The following is a 24128-nucleotide window of genomic DNA, read 5'->3' on the forward strand; positions in this document are numbered from 1 at the left end:
TGTCCCCTTCAAAAGTAGAGGGTACTTTTAAACTATGGGTGCATCCTGCTGATCCCTGTAGGTATCTTCAAGAATGAGTGTGCTTTAAAAGTAGTCAGTTTATCCCTTTTTAAGTCAAGTTATCCCTCTTTAAGATGCTACATAGACTTTTTCCTTCTGATTACAAGAGTAATACCTACTAGATTAGAGAACAGCCTTATGGCAATGTATACCATGAGATGTGAGGGTCACCCATAATGCCAGCCTCTCTGTACCCAATAGAGTCTTAATAACAATCAGCTGTGGAATCACTTAGACATTGGTTCTTTGCATATACAAACAGGCTCTGTTTTGTTATTTTAATTCTTTTCAGAACTGATACTACAGTATACAAACTACCTTTATTTATGTTTTTGTCTTTACTTGAAAGATTCGCTGTTTGACTCACTGTAGTTTTAAAATGTGAGCATCCATATTTCAAAACAAACCAACAAAATGATTCCCCTTCAGATAATAAATACTGAGTACCTAAAGGCTTGAAGTATTTTCCCGTGTATGTGATATATGTGTTTAAGACGGGAGTCTCAGAATTACATAAAGCCTCTGAGGTTTAGCCAATCAAAACTTCATTTGTCTAGTTTAAGTTTCACTTATCTTCTAAAAAATTACTTAAGTCTCTTTTCCTACTGCTTAAGACTCAATACATTTGAAATATTGGCAAATGGTCCATAAGTTAAATGACAATATCAAGATTACAGACTGTCTAGACTGTTCAGAGTAATGAGCTGAAAATGAGATTCTGTTAGGATATAAATATAAAACATGTTGGGTAGCTTCTGACCTTTGTATTCACTTCCATTACTAGGCTTGCCAGATATTCTTATAATTATCAGTTATCATATCTGTCTCCCCAGCTAAACTGTGTGCTCTCTGAGGTCAAGGACTATTCCAGAGTCTTAGCACTTGGCAGGCCATTCAATAAGTATTTCTTGATTTGAATTAGTGCAGCAAAAGGGGAATAGACAAAACAAGAGTTTATGTGTGAAAAAGTCTGGGAATTCTAGTGACTTCAAGCTCACCTGTGTCACATGATGTTTGGAAAAATCCAGTGGTATTGGGCTGCGTGAGTATCGTGATGCTGCGTCGCACTTGGTTTCCTTGGGCACACTTCTCTCCTCCAGTTAACTAGCTTTGTGCCCAGCACCCATAATGGCAGCCTCATCTCCCTTTCAGTTCTCTGCAGCCAAAGTCACTAATCCCTTTCCTCCTAGCAGCCAAGAGGGGCAGTGAGTGCAACCCTTACTTTCTGCTACCTGTTCAGAATATTTCTGCTTCCTTCACTTTTCGAATGTCTGCTCTCTGCTTATTTCCTTCTCCTTCTGGAATGTTCCTTCTTCTTCCACAGTGAACTCAGCGCCAGGTTCACAACCTGCCTTTATATCCTAGCCGTGACCATCGTACTTTGGAATTTTAATATACTAGACTCAGTGATATGACCCAATGAATATTTGGTCTCTTCAGATAGGGAGGTTCACCTCCACCACCCTTCATCTGTGGCTGGACTCTCCATGAACACTGTGCCTCCAGCATCTCATACTCTTACATTGTCTCTGACCATTGCTCATCCCTTGTCTACCCAACCCAGACCCCAGGCTCAGCCATTTCAAAAGGACTTTGTCCTGTATCCTGTGGCTCTACCTCCTTTGTTCTTGTCTGGTTTCCAACCTGTCAGATCCCAACCCTGACTAACCCTCTCACTCCTGTACATCCTCTGATTTCTGCCAGTCCTCATGGCTCTAATCTCACACTTTCCAAATCAGTTTTCAAGGTTATCTTTGTTAACCACAAATCTGGCTTAACCTTTTTAAAAATTGAAGTATAGTTGATTTACAATGTTGTGTTAATTTCTGCTGTACGGCAAATTGAGTCACACACACATATATATACATTCTTTTTTAGTGTTCTTTTTATTATGGTTTATCACAAGATATTGAATACAGTTCCCTGTGCTATGCAATATGACCTTGTTTATTCATTCTGTGTGTCATGGTTTACACCCACTAACCCCAACCTCCTGCTCCATCCCTCCCCCAACCCTCTTCCCCTTGGCAAGCCAGGTTTGTTCTCTATGTCTGTGAGTCTGTTTCGTAAATAAGTTAATTTGTGTCATGTTTTAGATTTCACATATAAGTGATATCATACAGTATTTGTTTTTCTGTTTCTGATTTAGTATGGTAATTTACAGCTGCATCCGTGTTGTTGCAAGTGGCATTTTTCCACTCTCTTTTATGACTGGTAATCAGTTCAGTTCAGTTCAGTTGCTCAGCCATGTCTGATTCTTTGCGACCCCGTGGACTGCAGCACACCAGGCCTCCCTGTTCATCACCAACTCCCAGAGTTTACCCAAACTCATGTCCATTGAGTTGGCAATGCCATCCAACCATCTCATCCTCTGTCGTCCCCTTCTCCTTCCACCTTCAAGCTTTCCCAGCATCAGGGTATTTTCCAGTGAGTCACTTCTTTGCATCAGGTGGCCAAAGAATTGGAGTTTCAGCTTCAACATCAGTCCTTCCAATGAACACTCAGAACTAATCTTTAGAATGGACTGGTGGATCTCCTTGCAGTCCAAGGGACTCTCAAGAGTCCTCTCCAACACCACAGTTCAAAAGCATCAATTCTTCTGTGCTCACCTTTCTTTATAGTCCAACTCTCACATCCATACATGACTACTGGAAAAACCATAGCCTTGACTAGACGGACCTTTGTTGGCAAAGTAATGTCTCTGCTTTTTAATCTGCTGTCTAGGTTGGTCATAACTTCCAAGGAGTAAGTGTCTTTTAATTTCATGGCTGCAGTCACCATCTGCAGTGATTTTGGAGCCCAGCAAAATAAAATCTGACACTGTTTCCGCTGTTTCCCCATCTATTTCCCATGAAGTGATGGGACCAGATACCATGATCTTAGCTTTCTGAATGTTGAGCTTTAAGCCAACTTTTTCACTCTCCTCTTTCACTTTCATCAAGAGGCTTTTTAGTTCCTCTTCACTTTCTGCCATAAGGGTGGTGTCATCTGCATATCTGAGGTTGTTGATATTTCTCCCGGCAGTGTTGATTCCAGCTTGTGCTTCCTCCAGCCCAGCATTTCTTGTGATGTACTCTGCATAGAAGTTAAATAAGCAGGGTGACAATATACAGCCTTGACGTACTCCTTTTCCTATTTGGAACCAGTCTGTTCCACTGTTGTATATATGTACCATGTCCTTTATTCATCTGTTAATGGAGAAGGCAATGGCACCCCACTCCAGTACTCTTGCCTGGAAAATCCCATGGATGGAGTAGCCTGGTAGGCTGCAGTCCACGGGGTCGCTAAGAGTCGGACACGACTGAGCGACTTCACTTTCACTTTTCACTTTCATGCATTGGAGAAGGAAATGGCAACCCACTCCAGTGTTCTTGCCTGGAGAATCCCAGGGACGGGGGGAGCCTGGTGGGCTGCCATCTATGGGGTCGCACAGAGTCGGACACGACTGAAGCGACTTAGCAGCAGCAGCAGCAGCAATGGACATTTAGGTTGCTTCCATGGCTTGGCTGTTGTGAATAGTGCTGGTTTGAATGTAGGGGTGCATGTATCTTTTTGAGTTATTGATTTACTTTTAAAAATGTTTGAGATTTATTCCTGTATAACATCAGTCTACTTGTAAGTTTTTCAAAGTATTTTTGTTGAATGAAAGAGATGGGCATGTGGTCAGATCCAAGGTGATAGAAGTTGCAAGTAGCTGCATTGTTTACCTTGCCTGTCCCAAAGTGAACGTGAATAAACGGAGTGAGTAGCTAGAGAGTTAGTAGCTGTGGTATCACAAATTTTTACATTGTGCTTGTGAGTTGTGATTTTCCTGTTACTCTGATTTAATAGTATTTTAAAATGTTGCCCATGGGTAAGTTTTTAATTAGGAATACAGAGAAAGAAAGGTGAAGAAATCTACATCTAACTTGCATGCAAGCAAGAATAATGCCACCAACATATCTGTTAGAGGGAACAGTTGTGATAACTCAGTTAAAGGCACATGTAAAGTATAAGTAAGCTTCCAAACTGAGGCTTCCCAGGTGACTCAGTGGTAGAGAATCCGCCTGCCAATGCAGGAGACACGGGTTTGATCCCTGGGTTGGGAAGACCCCTGGAGGAGGAAATAGCAGCCTGCACCAGTATTCTTGTCTGGAGAATCCCAAGGATAGAGAAGCCTGGCGGGCTACAGTCCATGGGGACATAGAGTCAGACACAGGTTAGTGCTGAGCATGCACACAAGCTTCCCAACTAACACATTAAAATCCTCATGTTCTGTATATTGTTAACAATAAAATAAGACCATTTTTGCTAATATATCTATAGTATACTTTTGCATCTTGGTTATGTTATCTGCATAAGGAAAGACTGGGGGGAAAACTCCCTAAAAAATTAAGTTCAGTGTTAAAATACTAAATGGAGGGATTTCCCTGGCAGACTGTGGTTTAGACTCCATGCTTCCACTGCAGGGGGAACAGGTTCTATCTCTTGATGGAGAACTATGATCCTGTATGCTGTGTGATGTGGCCAAACATAAATAAATAAAATATAGGCTAGAAAGATTTATTTTTTCCAGTTCTGTTTTTTCCCCCATTGGTTTCACTGTTATGTGCGTCTATCCCTGTAGCTTAATAAGTAGGTGTATAGTCCTTTTCACTACATTTCTCCCTCTTCTAACTTTCTGGGATATTACCTAAATCACAGTATCCCTAGGGAAGAATGTTGGCTACATAGATATCCACCCATTGTATGTTGCCAGGGCAGAAAAGAGTGTCTGAGAACTATGGGAGGAAGGAATGGTGGCTCTGCGTTAAGTCAAGGGCAGGTTTAATATTTTATTTACTTATTTACCATTTTCTAAATGGGGAGAAGGCAACAACAGTACGAGAGAAAGTAACTTTCCTATATACTGAATAAATTGGTGGTTTTTACACTAATCATCATCACTCAGTAAAGGGAGTGATGGTGACATAAAGCCATGGGAAGTTAAGCGATGCTGAGGCCAGCTCCATCCACAGCCCCAACTCTCCATGTGGACCAGGTGGAGCATCTTTGATCTGGCCCCTGGGCTTCCTGTACCTGGAAGGGGTAGAAGGTGATTGACAGCAGCATGTGAGACAGGAGAGGTCCTGCTCTAGGGAGTCTGGTAGCCGTGGCCCCCGCCTTGGGCACCCCCGCTCGGCAGAAGCATCTGAGGGTTCCACAGAACCTCTTCCTCAAACCAGCATGATTTTTGTCCGGTGTGATTTTGGAGTCACGCTGCGGTGCTGGCGTGGAGCACAGCTCATCCTGCGTGTCGCTAAGTGCACTTTGATTGAGCCGATGCCAGGAGGACCCGTTTTGACCCAACTGGAGCTAGTGAAAATGAGGGGCAAATGGTGTTTTCAAAGCCAGTTCTCCATATAGATCATCTCTCTGTAATAACCTGTGTGGGGTTGCTGGACCCCTGAGTTTAAAGTCCAAATCCAGAAAGGAGCACCGGAGTTGGAGGCCAGGGATCACCCAGCATGTGCAGCCTGGGGCAGAGGGCCTGACTGCCTCCATCTCACACGTGTGGCTGAGATAAATCACTGACCTTCTCTTACTTCTTATTCATAAGATAATGATGCCTATTTGATAGGGTTATTTTGTGGCTCAAATGAGATAACATATGAAAATGCTTTCACATTCTAAATTACCGTAGAAATCTTAGACACTATTAAAATAGCATAGTAGAAGTAAATTCCTTGTCAATTTATGATCATTTGTCAGCAACCAGGGATGAATGAGGGTTTTTTTTTTTTTAAGGCAAAGGAAAAAAAAACCTTTCACATCTTGTTATGGAAGCTTAATGAAATCTCTTAACATCATGAACTATTTCTTGGGAGTTTAATTCAGAGTTTGGAAAGTGTGCTTAAATGAGAGTCCTATTGATTTGAATTTTTTGAACTTTGGGGTTTAACTGAAACCAGCCACACAAGAACCTCTTTAGCACTTGATGTCCTAATAGGTAGATGTAATGCATTGAGAAGACCCTAAGTTAGACATTATTATTATTATTATTATTATTGGCATTATTATATATTTAAGTTAATGATGACTATCATTTGTTGCATGTCTATTAAATACATTGGTTTAATCCACACAGCATTTCCATTAAACAGAAACGTCCATAACCACCTCCTTGCTGTTTTTGGAAGGGGGAAAATCACCTTGAGCATGGTCACAGTTTCTGCCTGGCGGGCTTGGGGTAAGAGTTGGGGTCAGCCTGCCTCCACAGCACTGGCTACTGTGTCACACTGTCCCTAATCTCAGTTCTCAGATGTGTTATTTTTCCCTGGGAGACTAAAAAAAGGAGCCCCTTGAGCCCCAGGAAAGTGCTGGGACTGTTTTACATACTAAAACCCTTCTTGGATAAGACCTGCAGTTTTATTCCCGCAGTTGGGATCTTAGCCTCCAAATCTCTTGAAAGAACCAATTACTCCCAACTTAGTTTTCCTCTCCATGCCTTCTTTTCTCCAACAGCTAGAATCTGTGCCTTCAGCATTTTATTGAAGCCACTCATGAAGTGACCTCTTGCTGGCTGGCTCCAGAGACTGGCCCTCTGGGAAAGAGTCATTCTTCCCTTGTTTACACCCGCTAACCGCCACCCCCCCACCCCCCGCCATCCTCCCCTGGCCTCTCCGGAATCCCTTGCCATGTGACTTTGGCCCTAGCTTGTTAATGAAATGGCTTTTACAAGGATGGGCAGCGACTCCAGACAAACAAGTCCCCAGCCTCTGCCCCTGCCTCATCCTTTTTTTTGTCCGTGGCATTTAAAACTGCTGGCCTTCCTCCCCGGGAGACTCCTCCCATGGTTTGGGTGCTCCTGTATGTTTCAGGCTCTCTGCTGGCCTCTCTGATGATACTGTCTCTTTCCTCTGTTTACATCGACAGCTGCCGTCACGTGGACCCCGGTCTGGTCCTCAGCCCTTTCTTCTGCTCTCTTCCTCTTCACAGACACTTGTGATCGACTTTCACTTTTCTGAGAATGCCATCAAAATCTCTGCATCCAGCCATCATCAGGTTAAGCCCCAGACTGTCTTTTTCTATCCACTCCTCACGTTATCCACTTGGACGTCTCACTCAACCTCTAGGAACTCATGAGCTTTCGCCCAAACCTGTCCCTTTGCCAGGGCTCTTGGCACCAAGCTAGAATCTCTTGGTATCTGTCAAATACCTAACATATAGTAGATATAATATTTTTATGATGAAACAAACCATTTATAATAATGAACCCAGAAGAACATTAAATCACTTTGTGTACTGTGTGCTAAGTCGATCAGTCATGTCTGACTCTTTGCAATTCTATGGACTGTAGCCCACCAGGCTCCTCTGTCCATAGGATTCTCCAGGCAAGAATACTGGAGTGGGTTGCCATGTCCTTCTCCAGGAGATCTTCCTGACCCAGGGATTGAACCCAAGTCTCTCAAATCTGTTGCATTGGCAGGCCCACTCTTTACCACTAGTGCCTGGGAAGCCCACTGAAACACTTTACAAAATAGTATTTTGTCTATTGAGTTGAGTCTAAATGAGTCCTTGGGTTGGCACCTAGATGCTAAAATTAAGGAGCAAAATACAGATAGAGAAGCATTTTGGATGTTCCTGAGACACTGTATTTGAAAAACAGACCACAAGTTCTTGGCTGATGCTTGCACATTTTTGATGTTTGCCAACGTGTGGACGCACCGCCTGGTTTCCTGTGCTGCCTTATTATTTTCTTACAGGTGAAGGGTTGCTAGGGAGCAGAAAAGGTAGCCTACTTGGTGTCCAGATTTCCTTCCCATAGGTAGGGCCATAATCTATTCCAGATGTAAATGTAGCGTGTTCAGTAGAAACAATAGGAACTGAATTTCAAATAAACGATTCCAAGCTGCTAGTAAAATCCAGAGGGGAAAAGTTAGCACGTTGGTGTTTTCTACTTGCAAAGACCAAGTATGGAGTTGTAGGCAGCTTCATCAATAAGGAGCATGCTGCTTGTTGGTTTTCCCTCCCAGTGGGCATGCGGTTATGCCTAGCTGCTTTCCCCATCTGAGAGATGGGGCAGGACTCTGGGTGCAATTTATAGACACAGAAAAGGTAAAAAAACCCGAAGCCTTTATCTCACCTGGTTCCTGCTTCAAGCCCTCCAGTGGCTGGCTGCTCTGCCTTCAGAGCAGATTCCAAGCTCAGCGTGGAAGCCAGTGTTTGAGCCTGTTTCTCTCAGAGTCACTGTCATCCCTTCTCTCCGCTGTGTCCCTCACTGCAGCCGTTCTGAATGCCTTGTCTGCATGGGGTCCTGCTCTCACCCTCCAGGCCTTGCTAGCCTTTCCTGGAGTGTCCTTCTCCACTTACTTTCTCCTGACCTCCTCTTTGTTTCACCCACTCATCCTTGAAAACTTGAATCTTGTCTTCTCCAGAAGCCTTCCTAACGCTTCCTATATGACTGAGGGCCTCCTCACTGTTCACGTCTCTGAGCGCTCTTTAGTGTCAGAGCTGATCGTACTCTTGTATTAATAAACGTCTGACTTTCCACCACCTTAGACCATCCACGTGTTTTTCTCAATTTATTTTATTGAGGTCTAGTTGATTTACAGTGTTGTATTAATTTCTTCTGTAGAGTAAAGTGATCCAGTTATACGTATATATACATTCTTTTTCATATTTTTTCCATTATAGTCTATCAGCATAAGTATAATTCCCTGTGCCATTCAGTATGGCCTTGTTGTTTCCCCATTATGTATGTAATAGTTTGCATTTGCTAATCCCACACTCCCACTCCGTCCCTCTCCCCGCGTTCTTGGCAACCACAAATCTATTCTTTATTTCATAGAAAAGTTCCTTTGTATCGTATTTTAGATTCCACATGTAAGGGCTACCTGCTTCTTGAAGGCAGAGGCCGTCATTTTATTTTGAGTTCCCAGAGGGTGGCAGATTGCCTTGTGCACACAGGCAGGGAAGGAAATGAGCTGTGTAAGTGAATGACTCCAGTCTTGAGCGTTGACGATCGTGGTGCCGCACACTGGCCACGACCCTCTGGAGGCTGAGGTACGTAGTGGTGCGATGGTAGGGTTGCCTCTTCGTACAGATGCTTGCGTTTCTCATGCTGGGTCTTGGGCAGATACTCTGTGCCCAGCTGAGCCAGCAGTTCCCAAGAAAGATCAGAGGGCATGGGTAATGAAATAAAATCCCAAAGTCCATGCAGGTTAAGAAGTTTGAGACAAAACCCCTCAAGAGATAGTGGGATAAGCCAACCAATCGACCAATACCTACCTACTGTTGATCAGATGGGAAAAAGTGCAATCAAGAGAAAGAAAACACCATAACAGGCAGAAAAGGAAAGGAGCAGGAGTGTCAGGGAGAGACGTTCATGAGAACGTCGCTGATGGTGGCGATGATCACCACACCTACCGGATTCCCAAGGACCTTGCTCAGAGCTGGAGGTGAGCGACTTCCCTGGTGGTCCAGTGGCTGAGGCCCCACACTCCCAATGCAGGGGACCTGGATTCAGTCCCTGATCAGGGAACTAGATCCTGCATGCCGCACCTCAAGATCCTGCATGCTGCAGCTAAGACCTGGTGCAATCAAATAAATATAAATATTAAAAAAAGAAAGAGAGCTGGAGGTGATGTTAGGATGAAATAGACCCCACAGTGGTTGCCAGGAAAGCCTCTAAAGTTTGGGAATTAAATTTACTCTGATGTGCCTCTTCATAGCAATTGTGACCATCCTGTGTGCTGAGCTGTCTAACAAAATGGGGGTGACTTGGTGTGTTATTTGGGTTGAATCCTGCCTCTGGGCTGGATCCAAGCTCCTTGATCAGTTCCCTCCCCATGGCAGCCATCCTCACCCACAGAATAAAGCTCTTCATGCAGGAAGGGGCAGTGCAGTTGGCTTTGCCCAGAATCAGTCAATCAGAAACGAGCAGCTGAACACCTGCCATGCGCCCAGAGCTGGGATGAATGTCAGTTACGTCTGTGTAGAGCGGTGTAAGAGATGCCCGTTCCACTCCATCCCGCAGTCCAGATAAGGAGATCAAATTCTTCCATCTACAGAAAGCTCTCCATAAACACCAAGAGGCAATTAATCATTTAGTGCAAAATATACCACGTCAACTTTAATTGCTGTGGGACTGAGGCCCTTAAAGAACCCCCACTTCAGCCATGCCAGGCATCATGCTTCACACACTGCTGTCCTCTGTCCACGGAACCCTATGCAGCTGTCAGTGTCACCAGCTCCATTTTACAAATGAGGAACCGGAAGTCTACTTAAGGGAGAGTGCCCAGGGTTACGAGGAGGCGTGCGTGCATGCCCCGAGGAGCTGAGAAGTGGCCTATTTCCCAGGTGCTCCCTTGGCTTTCCTATCTGTAAAGTGGGAAGTAACAACATGGCTTATGTTACAAGGTCATGGTGAAGATCAAGGAGAGACTTTGTGAGGAAGCACCTGCCAGAATTGCTGACCGGGAGCCGCGAGGCCAGTACAAGATGAGCCTGGGTCTCACTGCCTGGTCCCTCTGCTTCTGGGAGGCTCATGCCCTCCGCTTGAGCCCAGCATCACTAGCACTTGTCCTGAAGGGGAGTTTGGAGTGAGTGGAGAAGTGTGTGTCCTAATAGAGGAATAACTGCTTTAACGATGATTAAAATATTTAACTTTATCTAGAGCCAGCATTTTCTTCCCCTGCTTGGGAATAAGTGAAAAGAAAAGAAGGAAAGGGTAAGAAACCCACTGGGTGTGTTGGTTCAGAGATGCCCGCTGCTGGGAGACAATTTTAGAATAACTGTGCACTTTAAAGTGTGGCTGCTTCCTCTTGTTCTTGATCCGCTGTGGTTGTTCTCACCCGATTTCCATACCGTCGCTTAGAACTCGACACGTATCTAAATATATACACTTCTCTTCAGATGTGTTCTTTCCTCTTGATTTCGCTGAGCTTTTGAGAAGTCTCTGCCTTGTTCCCTGGGCGGGCTCTCCCTGGCCTGATCATCGCAAGCCGTATGCTGTGACCACCTCCTTGAAGTCAGTAGGTATCTTCCCTCCAGTTGAACCTTGAGGAGGAAGCACGGTGGCCTTGCCCACAGCCTGTGAGCTCTAAATACCGTCTGAAGTTGCTAGCAAGCTCTGGACAGTGGCGGCCAAGTCACTGATACAAAGAGGCTTTTGTCCTCCACGTTGTTCATTGGATTTTCTGTGTGGTAAAGACATCTATACGATCTAAACGAACAGCGGGAAGCATTACTTCCTCATCACACAATTCCAAAGAATCACAGGTGAATTATGCGTTCGATATTGCGAGAGCATCTCAGTGAACAATGGCAGATGCCACCCAGAGCTTCCTCCCGAAAAAATAGGAGAAAGAGGCTCCTTCGCCACGCGTTCATTTGCTTCCTGACAGATTTCCAGCCGGTTTCAAGGCGGGTTTCTCAAGAACACACACTTTGAGTTACAAATATCATTTATTTTTTTTATTTTTATTTTTTTATTTTTTTTTTCTAATTTTATTTTATTTTTAAACTTTACATAATTGTATTAGTTTTGTCAAATATCATAATGAATCCGCCACAGGTATACATGTGTTCCCCATCATTTAGTACAGAGGAATACCTGCAATGTTTGCTAATGGATGTGGCAGAAAAAGAACATGTTTTCGAAACTGGGGCATGCAGGAGCCCTGGGTTATGTTCCTGTCTCTCCGTTTACTGGCTGGATGACATGAAACCGTCTCTGCTTTTCTGAGCTACCAGAAGTCCTTCCACAAAATAAATAACCTTACCCTACGTATCTGGGAGGAGAGTGTATCCATGGTGGAGGAGAACTGGTATTTCATGCAGTGAGGATGCACTGCTGAATGTCATCCAAGAACACATCCTGGATTGCAGAGGCGTCTATTCTCATGGCCTTAGGAACTGACGGTGGTAGCAAAGTCATGGTGCATTTAAATGCACGGTACCCTTACACCTGTGCATTTTGCAAACATCTGTACCTACCACAGATCTGTGCCTGCCAGTGGGTACAAAAAAGGAGAGAGAGCTGCATACTGATTCATCTGAAGTGGCTCCCACATGTCCTGATACCATCTATTTCAGAGTTTAGACTTATTGCTGATTTAGGGTGAAAACCAGAAATTATGCCTGTGACTTCTTGGGATGGCCATGGATCATGAATTTCCTGCCATTCAAATTTTCAGATGTTCCAGAAGTCATTCTTCAGGTAATTAAAAAAAAAGCCCCAGACATATTTCAGTAAAAGTGGATCACTATTTCAGTGGGCCGGCTCTATTAACTTCAGTGTTCAAAGAGAGAGTGACATTTGGTTAATTGGATTTTCCTGTTAAATCTTGGTTTTCCAAAGCAGTTTTCCCAGTTTGAACTCTTTTGGGCTCTTTATACCATGTTTATTGAGCACCTCTTTTGGCTCAGGCCCTGAACTAAGTTCTGGGAGATAATGAACTTTAAAAAAATGTGATGGATAGATGGATGGATGGATGTGTGCATGCACAGATATCCTACTTGCAAAGAGATCATAGTCTGCTGGAGGCAAAAATAAATTAACCTGCATGCAGGAGAGCGTGAAGGGGGAATTGAAGAAGTGTATCTAGAAAGATCAAGGAAGATCTGCATAGTGATGGTAAATTTGAACTGAATTCAGTCTTGAAAGATGAATTTGCCAGGCTGAGAAGTGGAAGAAGGATATTGCAGGGATATTCAAGGAAACGGTGAAAAAGACCACACGCAGTGAATGTTAGAAACCTTCCGCGTGGCTGAGAGTAGCACGGAGTGGGAGCAGGGTGGGTGTGGACTGAGGTAGGTCTGGGAAGATGAAGGTGGGCTGGGACACCGCTGTTCAGAGGTTGGACATTTTCCTTGTAAGAAGACATGAATACCTTGATCATACTTTTAGAAAACAAAGGGAACTTAGGGGGAGAAGACGCTTGAAGATAGAAAGCCAATTAGGAACATCCTGCAATGCAAGTTTACACAAGCAGCCACAGGGACCTGAACCAGAAGCAGGAGCTGTGCAACCGTGAGTGGGTCACAGATATGGGCTTTACAGGAGGTTGAACCAATAGGGCTTTCTCAGTCCTTCAATGGAAGAGAAATGAATCAAAGATTCGTTTTGATTTGGTTGGGTGGATGGTGATGCCACTGTGGAAAAATGATACAGAGACAGATTGTCTTGTCCCCCACGACAGGACCTAATGACTTGCAAGTCCAGGAATCTTCTGTTTTAGATCAGACTTGCCTGAATTCCCTGCCAAAATATAGAGAAAATGAGAACATGAAGCTTCTTGCCAGTAAGGCCTTTGAGAGACCCTTTCAGTGACCTTACGGATTATGAGATACTAAATCTCAAAAAGGGACAGTGGCTCTTTTTTTTTTTTTTTAAATACTGTTTTTGTCATTTTGAAGACTTAACTTTTTGTTTTGTTTTCCCTGATCATATTTCAAGGTTTTGTTTTTACTCATCAGAATGACAGGAAGTTTTCAGTGTGTGTTTCCTTCAAGTTTGGCCTCAACCTTATTTTCAGGATTAGGCATTTGTTTTTCCGTTTGCCTCCATGACAACCAAGCCCAGAATTCCTATATATAGTCATCCAGCGCCCATTGTCCTCCTGGTCATTGTATCATAATCTTGTGCACCCAGGCCAGAGAACTCTCCTGATGACAGAAGACAAGGAGGTGCCGGAGTCCTTGGCCTGGAGATTTTCAAGGCATAATCAAAAGAAGGAAATAAAGTCACATGGCTGCCTCTAGAGATTTATGTTCCCCCTTTAGATACTATCCAGGAGGAGCTGAAATGGCTTGTGTTCCAAAGCTTAGTTTCTAGTAGTTTTCCTTCAGAATGGCCCAGTCTTTTATCTGGAGAGCCTTTTTGAGAATCTTCCAAGGAAACACTTGGGAAGTTGCATTGGTGATTTGTAGTTGGTCGTGTTGTGGGCACCACATTCTGTTCCCTGTTAACATGAAGCGAACAGCAGGTATCTTGAGAAAGAAACTGAGTTTCAAACGAATTCAGATAGAACCTAAGAAATCTTAAATAAATATTTTGAATCTGTGAATCATCTTGACAGCTCTATGTGACATACAGTTTTTTGTAACTTAGATAGACAGAGGTATAGGGTAGAATATAAGAAAATTGCTCACAAATTCAATCCAACAAACATTTTCTTAAGTACCTTTTTTTAATGAAAGGACTGTCAGTCTCTGGCTATAAAAGCACACAGGATACTATTCCTGTCCATCTAAAATGTAAGTCCCACAAGGGCAAGATCCTTGCCTTTTTTTTTTTTTCACTGAAAGGTACCCCAAGTGCCTTAGAAATAAAAGCCTCTCAATAAGTATTTTCTGAATTAATATAAAATAGAGTCAAACATTGGAGAAGGAAATAGCAGCCCACTCCAGTTTTCTTGCCTGAAAAATCCCAGGGACCGAGGAGCCTGGTGGGCTACAGTCCATGGGGTCACAAAGAGTTGGATACTACTGAGCAACGAAGCATAGGGGCAAACATATGGACAGATACAGTTGAAACTTATTTGATATAATCAGACCTGGTTTCCCAGTAATATGTGAAATTTTCTTAATGCAGGGAATCCTTTTGAAAATGCCTTAAGTGTTTTATTTTCATTTAAAAGTGCATTCATTCAGGGACTTCCTTGGCAGTCCAGTGGTTAAGACTCCACACTTCCACTGCAGGGGGCATGGGTTCAATCTCTGGTCGGGAACTAAGATCCCACGTGCGGTTCAGCCAAAAAATAAAAAAAAATTCATTCATCAGGATTGTGTTGTAGGATCAAACTTGGTCTTTTGATTGAATTCCCCGTTTTTCTCTCTTGCATAAACCACAATCACCTATACTAGTTCTGGTTTTAGGTTTCTTTTAAGTTGAATGATAATTTAGACATTTATGAAAGAGTCTTAGAGCAGAGTCCTTCTAGATTTTTATGTTCTCTTTAATCTTTTATCTTGCCAAAATGTAATTTGACAATAATTTTTTTAGCAACTTTCTCAAATCTTTTCAAAGCATTTTCATAGCTTTCATAGAAATGGAAATTTTTATACCCATCTTTCATCCTTTTTAGTAATATTAATTAAGTTGAATAAGCTCAATTATAAATATAACAAGTACAAAAAAATTTAAGAGAAAATAAGACTGATTTTTGTTAGTATTAACACAACTGCTGAAAGCAAAAATGGGTCGGCCTGATAGAGAAAGTCCCAACAACCAGCCCGTTTCCTGTTGCAATGGAATGCTTTAAGGTCAAGGCATTGATATGCCCAAGTTTGTTGGTGGAGGTTGCTTAAGAGAACTTATAAGTGTAAGCTGAAGTCTGATAAGGTCCAGGTGAGGATCACAATGTGTGTTGGCAAAACACAGAGGAGAGAAGGTTTCTGTCTGGGTTTGGGAGGGAAGGGTTGGGCTGGGCTTTGAAGGATGGGTAGGGGTTTGCTGGGCATGAAGAAGAGGAAGAGCCTCGGGTAGTTCTTGACCACGGATTCCCAACGATGATATATGTAGAAAGTGCAAGGAATTGGAAATTAACTAAAAGTGAGGCTGGAAGCACAGGGTGAGACCAAACTACTGAGCTATGTGTACCAAGGAATAGACTTTATCCTTGAGCCCTGGGGCATCATTATCATATTCCTGTAAAAAGTGATATACATTATATGTCTGTGACATGTACACTTGCCAAAGTAGAATAGATCTAGAAGGAAGAAAGACCAGCTCATAGGGTGTTAGAGATGCCCATATGGGTTCTATGGACCTGAATGAACAGTGAGAAAGGAAGGCAGGGGCCTGGAGAGGAAGGTGATTGGAAGTGAGAAGTGATCTGTGTCTCTGGGAAATGTGCTACCATAAGAAATGCCTGACAGTTGAAAGGAGGAGTCCCACACTTTGGGCTTGAATGAAGCGTTGAGTCACTGTCGCACATTCGGAGCACCAGAGGAGATGTTTGAGCAAAGATGGTGGCTGTGTGCAGCATGCTGAGTTTAAGGCGTCTGCCAGACACCATTTTTCAGCTTTAGATGAACTCAGGTCCGGTCTAAGTTTGCCAATAAAGTAGGAAGGTTCTCTTATCTCATTACCAGCAGATCCCTGCATTGCTGTAATGTCCATGGAAATCCTTGGACCCTTTTGTCCTTTGCCTGGGTTTCTTAGCCGTTGTATGATGGGAGCTGATGCTGTTCCAGAAGCTTCCTGGCTATTAACTGAAGTGTGTCTTTAGCCTGCTCTCTTACCATTGTTAGTGTGCCTTTGTCAGTCTTTTTCCAGAAACAGTAGGATGTATTTCCAGCACATTTAGGTCCCACCCCCATGGGCTTCCCTAGTGTCTCAGATGGTAAAGAATCTGCCTGCAATGAAGGGAACTTGGGTTCAATCCCTGAGTTGGGAAGATCCCCTGGAGAAAAGAAAACGGTAACTCACTCCAGCATTCTTGCCTAGCGAATTCCATGGACAGAGAAGCCTGGAGGACTATAGTCCATGGGGTCACAGAGAGTCAGACATGACTGAGCCACTAATACTTGCACACTTTCCAACCCCCTAACTTCGGGCATTTAGAAAATTTGTTGTTAAATTATCTACAGGTAATATTCTGTTTCTGTTTTCTTACACTGCCAACCTTTAGTTGCCAAATCACCTGCTTTTCTGAAGAAAATCATAATCCGTTCATCATTTTGAACACTATGCTATTTTAGGATCTGAAGATGTTTAATCTTCCCCTAAGCGATCTCTTTCAGCCTCCAGTGTACAGTTTCCCACTCAGACTCATCCTCTGATCTTTCTTTCTTTTCCCTGTAGGCATTAAGTCACTTTTTTCCCTGTTGTGAAAAGAATGTAGTTGTTTTAATTTCTATTTATGACTAAAGATGGAGGTGTGGTGAGCTGAACACTTAGGTAGCTCCATGTTTGGTGTTGCTTTCGTTAATAGACACACTAGCTGATACTAATTCCATTTATTAGTGGAAATCAAGGTTTTCTTGACATCCTCCTTCTGTCTCTCTCACTCCCATTTCCGTCAGTCACCGTGTATGGCTGATTTTGTCTTCTCCACTAGGACCATGGAGATAAGTGCTCCCTTAAGACTTCTCTGGGGGTGCAGGGTGTCCCCATCAATTATTTACACGTCTGCCTGAGATGGTGAGTTGCTTGAGGGCAGGGACCGCATCCACCTGTTCCAGAACAGGGTCTCACGTGGACTTACATACTCAGTAAATGTTTACTGAATGAATGGGTGTCATTTAACCATCCCCCACCCCCCACACCCACATCTAACATTTGCTTGCCTGAAATCTTCTTGTCTTTTATTTTCTCCTGGTACTTTCTCCCTGATGCAAGAGCCTCTCTTCTAAGTCTGCTTGAAAATCTAGCTCAAATAAAATGTGGTTGCTGGCACCAAGGTACTTCTGCCACTTTTTCACCTTCACTCACACCTTCTCTGCAGAGCTGTAGAAAATTGAGAATTGATCCTCTTGTACAGCCTCCTTTTTAGGTCACTCAGCACGTTAGGGGGCTGTCCTCCCACAATTTACTGCTCAATTGACTCTTAACTCTTCCCTGTGTCTTCCTTAATGTTGCAATAGTTAAACTCCCCTGTTACTGATCATTTGTTCTCTTTGCTTCTTTTACTCCTTCAGTCAGTGGCGGGAAGTGTGTTAGATGTGGAGCAGGCATGTATTTCCGTAACAGCCAGCTACTCTGTGTCTCTAGATCTGGGCTTGTGGAAGGCGCCTCTAGTGCCTTTTTTCTTTCTTTCTGGCTGTGCCTCATGACTGGGGGGATCCCCTGACCAGGTATCAAACCCCCACCCCCTGTGCCTTGACTTTTTTGACCACGTGGTTTGTGGGATGCCCTGACTAGGGATTGAACCCGGGACTCCAGCAGTAAAAGCGTGGAGTCCTAACCACTGTACTGCCAGGGAAGTCCCACCTCACACCTTCTTTGACTTTGAGTCCCTAGAGCCTGCTCATGGCCTGGCACGAAGAGGGTGTCCACCAAGTGTTTGTAGAGTCAGAATATTCAAGCAAGCTTCATTCTGTCATGGTTTATTGTTCTTCCAGAGTTCAAAAGATTTCCAGTGATCGTTTCTGTGCTGGTGCGTTTTTGGAGAAAAAAGAAAAAAACTCTTTGAATGGATACTTAACATTGGTTTGCCCAGAATTCTGGGGAACTGGAATGAGAGTCAGAACTTTCCCATTTCTCCAGGAACCTGACTGAATGGGAGTGGCAGGAGGTCAAATCTGAAACTTAACGCTTTCTATGGTTTGAAGTCCTGAGCTGTCCAAGAGCCACAGAGAGCACCCGTCTCCCATTGGTATTCGGATACCTTTCTTTCCCAGCCAAGTTCCCCCTAAGGCATGTTAGAGCATGATTATTTGAGGGCAGTTTACCCAGCATCTAATCGAAGGACATGTGGGCCGGCACATCTCCAGTTCTGGGTGCTTGGCCGTGCTTACTTGCGCAGCACGTGTATGCAAATACCTGCTGGGTTTTTGTGTGTTTTTATAGAGCATTTTGAAATGTTGGCTATTCTTTTTCTTTCCCAGGAATCTTACCTTGTTGATTCTTTTCTTCCCCATGTGCTCATTTTAGTGTTTTATTGGTATTCAGTTGAATGTTATTTTCTCTCTAATTTCTCTCCGTTTGGATGTTACTTTCTGTCTTTGTGCCACCTTCTCTTTCTCCTCTCTGCTATGAGTGTGTTGCCAATGGAACACTCAGGTGTTATTTGGTGTTCTTCTGACTTGCATTGTGGGACCCCAGAGGTCAACCTGTTGAGTATAGATGCGTAATAGACAAGACTCATATTTTAAAGTCAGACAGATCTTTGTTCAAATCCTACCTCTGCCTCTCAGTACCTGTGTAGCCAACCATTCTCAGCCCCAACAACCTCATTGGTAAAACTGGGATGAGAATCTATGCCATACGCAGTAGTTTTGGGAATTCAGTGCTGGCTGTTGGTAACTTCCAAACCCACACCTAGAACGCTGTAGCTGTCCACGCTAAAGTTCTAGTGTGAGCCTGCTTTTACAAAATCAGTTTCCTATTATAGACAGTTTACAAAATGAATAGCTCCATGTAACTTAGTTAAATTTATTTTATAACTGCAATTATAAATCATAATTTAATTTCCTAAACTCTGTCTATCAGTTCAGTTCAGTTACTCAGTTGTGTCCGACTCTGAGACCCCATGGACTGCAGCACACCAGGCTTCTCTGTCCATCACCAACTCCCAGAACTTGCTCAAACTCATGTCCATCAAGTCAGTGATGCCATCCAACCATCTCATCCTCTGTCATTCCCTTCTACTCCTGCCTTCAACCTCTCCCAGCATCATGGTCTTTTCTAATGAGTCAGTTCCTTGCATCAGGTGACCCTAAGTATTGGAGCTTCAGCTTCAGCATCAGTCCTTCCAGTGAACAGTCAGGACTGATTTCCTTAAAGATTCACTGGTTTGATCTCTTTGCAGTCAGTCCAAGGGACTTTCAAGAGTCTTCTCCAACACTGCAGTTCAAAAGCATCAATTCTTCAGCACTCAGCTTTCTTTATAGTCCAACTGTCACATCCATACATGACTATTGGAAAAACCATAGCTTTGACTAGATGGACCTTTGTTGGCAAAGTAATGTCTCTGATTTTTAATGGACTGTCTAGGTTGGTCATAGCTTTTCTTCTAAGGAGCAAGCGTCTTTTAATTTCATGGCTGTAGTCACCATCTGCAGTGATTTTGGAGCCCCAAAAAATAAAGTCTCACGGTTTCCATTGTTTCCCCATCTATTTGCAATGAAGTGTTGGGACCAGATGCCATGATCTTAGTTTTTTAAATGTTGAATTTTAAGCCAGCTTTTTCACTCTTCTCTTTGACTTTCATCAAGAGGCTCTTTAGTTCCTCTTCTCTTTCTGCCATAAGGGTTGTGTTTTCTGCATATCTGAGGTTATAGATATTTCCTCTGGCAATCTTGATTCCATCTTGTGCTTTATCCAGCCTGGCATTTCATATGATGTACTCTGCATATAAGTTAAATAAGCAGGGTGATAATATACAGCCTTGACATACTCCTTTTCCAATTTGGAACCAGTCCTTTGTTACATGTCCAGTTTGAACTGTTGCTTCCTGACCTGCATACAGATTTCTCAGGAGGCAGGTAAGATGGTCTGGTATTCCCATCTCTTGAAGAATTTTCCACAGTTTGTTGTGATCCACACAGTCAAAGGCTTTGGCGTAATCAATGAAGCAGAGGTAGATGTTTTTCTTGAACTCTATTGCTTTTTCTGTGATCCAGGGGATGTTGGTAATTTGATCTCTGGTTCCTCTTCCAAGTCCAGCTTGAACATCTGCAAGTTCTCTGTTCACATACTGATGAAGCCTGGCTTGGAGAATTTTGAGCATTACTTCGCTGGCTTGTGAGATGAGTGCAATTGTGTCTTAGTTTGAACATTCTTTGTCATTGCCTTTCTTTGGGATTAGAATGAAAATTGACCTTTTCCAGTCCTGTGGCCACTGCTGAGTTTCCAAATTTGCTGACATATTGAGTGTAGCACTTTAACAGCATCATCTGTTAGTATTTGAAATAGCTCAACTGGAATTCCATCACCTCCACTGGCTTTGTTCATAGTGATGCTTCCTAAGACCCACTTGACTTAGCATTCCAGGATGTCTGGCTCTAGGTGAGTGATCACACCATTGTGGTTATCTGGGTCATGAAGATCTTTATTGTACAGTTCTTCTGTGTATTCTTGCCACCTCTTCTTAATATCTTCTGCTTCTGTTAGGTCCATACCATTTCTGTCCTTAATTGTGCCCATCTTTGCATGAAATGTTCCCTTGGTATCTCTGATTTTCTTGAAGAGATCTCTAGTCTTTCCCATTCTATTGTTTTCCTCTATTTCTTTGCATTGATCACACAGGAAGGCTTCCTTATCTCTCCTTGCTATTCTTTGAAACTCTGCATTCAAATGGATATATCTTTCCTTTTCTCCTTTGCCTTTTACTTCTTTTCTTTTCTCAGCTATTTGTAAGACCTTAAAAAGGCAAAATGGTCATCTGAGGAGGCCTTACAGACTCTGGTGTATAAGTAGTCGGAAGTCAGAGACCAACATTCTTTGCTGAACTGCACATCTCAGGGTTGGATTAAGAATGGATGGACTGACACCCTCTTGGCTGTTGGTTCCATTGTAGATATATCTGGCCATGCCAGGGGTAAAGAGGGAACTTGTGTGGCCAGCAGTTGGGTACAGGGCTTTTCTCTGGATTCACTCTCCTGTACTCTACCTGCTGTATGTTCCCATGACCACAAGTTGGGCCCTCTGAGCAAGCACAGGGTTTCTTTTTTTACTTTCCTTTCTTAAGCTTGGAATGAAAGAAAATAGCCTTAATGATGATTTTTAACTTATGTGACATACCCTTCACTGCTAACAATCTGTTTGTCTTTCTAACTGGGCACAAAACCACCCTCTTCTGCTCTTCTGGCCAGGCCTCGTGAACAAACTGGGATTTTATGTAGCTCAGTAGGTAGACTTTTTGGGGATAAGTGAAATCAGATATACTCACATCTTTGTCATTTTAGTGCCTGAAGTGTTAAAGCTTGTATTATTCACAAACTCCAAGTGAGAGCGAGGAAGAGTGTGTCTTGGCATGATAGAGGACAATAAAGCTCTCAGGAGACCCCAAAATTGTCACCTTGGCATTCTTTCAAATGTATCCTAAGTGGTGGGATCTGCTTATTTTTGTAAATAAACCTGCCCACCTGATTCTAACCAGGAAAGAAGGATTTTATGACACAGGTATGTAGAGTTGTTCTTTTCACACTGCCATTTGAGACAGGTGATGAATTTCCTCTCTTGGAATGCTTTCTCCACGACTTCTTGCATTTTTATTTCTTCAAGTTTCATATCACAGAAGTACCGGTGTGAAAATCCAAGAATTTGTTTTTTTGCGATGGAGTAATTAATATGCCTTAGTCCCTAGAAACGAGAAAAAACGTATTGTCAAATGCTTGGGAAAGTTTACCCAAGAGAGTTGTTCATGTGCTAGACTAGGGGTGATGAAAGGTAGGGGAGACAGATAGACCTGGTTTATCATCACATTAGGAGCCGCTTTGTGATTTTGGTATAAAGGGATTGAAGCTGTCCAGTGTCTTGTGTCCAAGGTAGCATCCGTGCTAACTTGTGGGCCTCACTGAAGCGGGTGCTGAGTCTTGGAGGCAGTTTTTGTTCAGGCGCTCAGTCGTATCCAACTCTTTGTAACCCCATGAACTCACCAGGCTCCTCCATCTATGGGATTCTCCAGGAATACTGGAGTGGGTTGCCATTTCCTTCTCCAGGGGATCTTCCCCACCCAGGGATAGAGCCCAATTCTCCTGCATCTCCTGCATTGGTAGGCAGAATTTTTACCACTGAGCCACCTGGGAAGCCCACCTTGGAGGCAGTGGTAGCTGCTTACTGAGAAATGGACTGTTCCTTTGACTTGGTCTCTAGGTAGACTTGTGAATGGTCAACAACTCAGGGCAGTTGGACCTGACTTTGGCCTTGTCAGTAGCAGAATTTCTTTCCTGCAGAACTGAGGTCAAGCCAGAACCAGTGCTGCCCAGAGGTTAGGGCTGACCAGGGTGGTGGTGCTTACCCAGGAGCTCACGTTCCTGTTAACAAGAGAGGCGGGCAGAGAGTGCCTTTTGCTTCATTGTGTGTGTGTCTTAAACAGAAACTAGTGTTGAGAGCTTAAATAGAAAACATCTCAAACAATCCATGAAATGGTAAACAAACCTGCTATTGAGGGAAAGAGAGAAGTTGACAATTGCATTATTCTTATCCTGAGTGGGTTCATCAACTAGGGTCGAGGAATAAAGAAAAAGGAGATAAAAAGAATCGGGTGAAATGAATTCAGTTGTGTCATTTCTTTCTTCCTTTGTCTTCGGTTTACACCTGGTAATGAACCCATGGAGGCTCGGAGATATTGTTCAAGTTTCCTTTTGTTTTATTTGTGTGTGTGTATGGCAGGTTTGTTTACAATTTCCAAAGGGTTTTTTTTTTTTTTCTTTTCCTCAATCCTGAGGAATACAAATTGAGGAGCGGGAGGAGAAAACAAGAAGGGGAGGTATTTTAGTGTTTTGAAAACAGGAGGTGGCCCCACAATACAGGAAGCTGCTGTCATTGTTTTTCCTTTCAAAGAGGCCGACGGGATGGATGGTACCAGTTTCATCAAATGTGGGTTTTTACAGAGCCCCCACGTGTCCCACCTGGGGGAGTCACACTTTGGAAAATTAAGTGTCCATCAAATCAGGAGGAGGCTGGTACAGTTTCTGTCCCATTTCACCCCTGCTTTTTTGAAAAGCGTAAGAAAAGAGCCCTTTGTTTCCTTTTCAAGGAAAGTTACACTGAGATTCATCTGTATGGGATTCACAGAGCCCATCTGTGTCATTCATGGGTAGCCATAGGTTATACGGGACAATGCTGATGACAAGTGCTGGTGAATTCCTGACTTCAACATTCAGACCGGTGTGTTGGGAAAAGGTTGAAGACCTTTTATTTTTCACTTCCTTTCTCTTTCTAAAACTTAAAAAAAAAAATTATTTAAAGAGGAAACTGAGATTTTTCTCACCTACCTTTTACATCAGATTTCCCCACCGCATGCCAGCAGAGCTTCACAGGCTTAAGATTTGTGCCTGTCGCTTCCGACATTTTCCTCCAAATTGCAAAACTTTCAAAATACCTTTCAGGGAGACTTGTTTGGAATTTCATTTTAATGGGATTTATGAATAAATCTCCATCTTAATGCTGACTAAGCTTTAAACATCCATTCCTGGAGAACACTATTGGATTTTTATATTTTAAAATTTAAATCGCTTGACAGCAAAGGCATAAAACATTTTTATATTTGTGAGTGCCATGTGCTTGAGCATTTCTGTTGAAGACCCTTTTTTTTTCTTTTTTTCCGGTTGGCTTGAATAATTCTGTTCTGCAAAGTTGGAGATACTGCATCTCCTACTTTGCTTTCTCATGAGGATGCCTGTGTACATTATGTGGGTTCATTTATCTCACCTACAGGGACGGGTATTCTGTGGCAGCCTGTTGCCACACTGCAATTTCCTTTAAAAAACAG

General features: G+C 43.1%; 1 protein-coding gene across 7 annotated transcripts in view; it reads left to right on the forward strand.

Annotated features, from left to right (window-relative positions):
* Window positions 1–24128, forward strand: part of ZNF462 (zinc finger protein 462) — a 157418-nt gene that overhangs the window by 88469 nt on the left and 44821 nt on the right. The window lies entirely within an intron of this gene.

The sequence above is a fragment of the Bos indicus x Bos taurus genome, chromosome 8, assembly GCF_003369695.1.
Source record: "Bos indicus x Bos taurus breed Angus x Brahman F1 hybrid chromosome 8, Bos_hybrid_MaternalHap_v2.0, whole genome shotgun sequence".
Taxonomy (NCBI): Eukaryota; Metazoa; Chordata; class Mammalia; order Artiodactyla; family Bovidae; genus Bos; species Bos indicus x Bos taurus.